Source organism: Penaeus monodon, unplaced genomic scaffold (assembly GCF_015228065.2).
Source record: "Penaeus monodon isolate SGIC_2016 unplaced genomic scaffold, NSTDA_Pmon_1 PmonScaffold_20719, whole genome shotgun sequence".
Lineage (NCBI taxonomy): Eukaryota > Metazoa > Arthropoda > Malacostraca > Decapoda > Penaeidae > Penaeus > Penaeus monodon.
This window is the reverse complement of record NW_023650501.1, coordinates 1-2871: the sequence shown is the minus strand read 5'-3', so window position 1 is coordinate 2871 and position 2871 is coordinate 1. Positions and strand designations below refer to the sequence as shown.

Genomic DNA, 2871 nt, shown 5'->3' with positions numbered 1-2871 from the left:
ACAAAGTGCAGACGCGCGGCACACACACACACAACACACACACACAAACAACACACACACACACACACACAAAAACACAACACACCACACACACACACACACAGTAATTTTGGGTTTTAGGCCCTGTTTTGATTCATAGGTTAGCTTTTGGGGGATGCATTGGGTTTGGGATTTTCTTTTTTTGACATAATGACAAAACCTCTTAGTATCACATTTTTGCTTAAGCAGTCCAGCTAGAGGATTTCATTGCTTTATTGCCTCTTCACTGATGTGTTTGTCTGTATGAGTAAAATTTATATTCGAGATAAATTTAGGTTTCCTCCCGCAGGGACCTGATGCTACGTGCCAAGGGCCTGCGCTGCAAGCCCCTTCCCCCAGGGAGCAATGCCCTCGAAGAACCCCCCAAAAATCGGTCCAGTTGGGAATAAATCCGATAGTCCAAAGGGTGCGCTTGCCCCACGCAGGGCACAGAGGAGGATTGTGGCCCTATAGGATCCCAGGGGAGGGAAAATCCCCAGAGGTCCCTAACCCCCGAAGCAAGTGGATCCAGCCCCCTCGTGGCCACCCAAAAAATACCAGAGTTTTTCCGCGGCATAATGAGATTCTGAGAGAGGGTGAGAAACCCCAAACCTGCCCTGGGAAAATTTTGTTTACGCAGAATGAGCCCCAGCCAAGGGGAAGGGCCTTTGCTTTCTGATTTGGGTTTCAAGCTGGGAAAGAAGCGCACAAGAACAGGGCTCTTACTGCCTTAGGGAAGCCAGTTTTTGATGGACCCCCGGCTCTTGGGCTAAACCGAAACCACAGCCAATAATTCCTTTGACCAAGATGCGGATGGCTCCAAACACCCAGACGCTCCCCCATCAACCCCCATGACTGCACAAAATGGTGTGCCAAGCAAACAATGGCGCCTAAACCAGAGGGAGCTTCCCCCCCCCAAGAAAATGGGAGGCCCAGTCCCCCCCCCCTCTTGCCCCCCCTGGGCCCAACACAAGTGCCACACCCATGCCCCCCTGCTCTCCAGGCCAAGCGGGGCCGTAGCCCACCTGCATGGAAAAGGCCCCCAGGAAAAGAGCGAGTCATCCCCCCCCCCACCTAGTCGGGGAAAAATCATACCCTGGTGTTGAGGTGAGCATTTTCCCCCCGGCCCAGGTTCACAACCAACCTCCCTCGGTGATTCACCAGAGGAGAATGTACCCCCACCCCTTCCCCCTCCAGCCCACATGCACAATGCTGCTCTGCTGCCCCATTCTTCACTGCAGCAGAACTCCTCAGCAACGAGAATGTTCAGTTATGAGCAAGCAATGAGGATGAGGGAGAGTGCTGGCCAGGGGGTTCCAGTTGGCTACAACAGGTACTCTCCTGCTGCCCAGAGAGCAATGGTTGGAGTGCCACCAGGCCAGGAAGTCATGGCTCTCATGCGCCACCACTCATGTTCATGGGAGGAGCGGCAATGATGAATTCTGTGCGAGATGCAAGTATGGTTGTGAGAGCGCAGAGGGCTGCCCCTCCTCCACTGTCCTTCATGGGGCCGAGCTCTGAGCCACTTGGGAGCCCCCCCTTACAGATGAATCCCACTCAGGCAGCTATCAGGCACATGCACCATGTTTCCTGGCCCATTACCCTTGACTCCAGCCAGCAGGCTTCGGCTGCAAGGAACTACGGAGTCATTAACCACACTCGGCACATCATACCAGAACAGCGGCAAGCAGCTATGCACATAACCTCCACGCACGTGCCCACCCTGAACAACCCCCACCAACTCTACCACCAAGACTCCAGGGTCATGGCATAATTGAACAGCCTCAGCCCAACCTATCACACAGTATACAGGGTCTTTTGCTAAGTGAGCCAAGACCTCAAGCCTTGTTAGCAAGATTGCACGCCAAGTCCCTTCAGATCAGCAGGCAGTGAACTTGGTATCAGGTGCGCAAGGACAGAGTGTAGGAGACCAGCACCCTCCAGTCTGCCCCATGCCACAAGAGAGTCTGCTATGCCCAAGCTTCACCTCTGCCCATGTCGCATGCTGCTGTATCAAATACATGTATGTATTCCTCATCAGCTTTGTGTGGTTAATGTGTTTTTTTTTTGCTATTGCTCTTTAACTCTTGTAGTTATGGGTGTCAGTTTTCTTGACATTAATAAGTCACAGAACTCAATGCATTGAGGGTACGAGCTATATGTTCTGTAGCTGTTTTATTAAATTTGTTTATACAAGGATAGCTTCATAAGTACTTTTGGTGGTATTATAAAATGTTGGTGCAGGGCCCACAGTTCATCCCCAGGGAAGGGTTGGGGTTGAATCCCTCAATTACAATCCGTATTATTAAACCGATTGGACTTGCCCCTTCCTTGTGACTTTTGCGGGGACTGGTTGGTACGCTCGATGCATCCCACACGCCACAGTCTCTGCATATATGGTTTCACCTGTTTGTCTTATTTCTTGGATATTATTATTATTATTATTATTATTATATTGTCATTGCTGTTATTATTCTTATGACTAATAGCAATAATAATAATGCTACAACTATTGTTATTATTGTTATTATTATTGTTGTTGTTTTTATTGTTGTTATTACTATTATTATTATTAATATTATTATTATTATTATTATTACGTTACAGTTATTATTATTATTATTATTATGATTATTATTATCATTATTATCAAATCATCATCATCATCATCATCATCATCATCATCATTTTATAACTTATCAAACTTTCATATATTTTATATCTGTGATTTTTTTCTTTTTTCTTTTTTCGCATTAATATTTCAAGTTTGTTCTGATATGAAAATTGGTAAAATTTTTTACTTTTGGTACTATAAAAATCCAAAAGTTTTGCTTCTTTAACTGCGAAGAACCC

At 46.7% G+C, this 2871-nt stretch overlaps 1 pseudogene; it reads left to right on the top strand.

Annotated features, from left to right (window-relative positions):
- Nucleotides 1-1047: 1047 nt before the first annotated feature.
- Nucleotides 1048-2073, top strand: LOC119570003 (annotated as a pseudogene).
- Nucleotides 2074-2871: the final 798 nt, after the last annotated feature.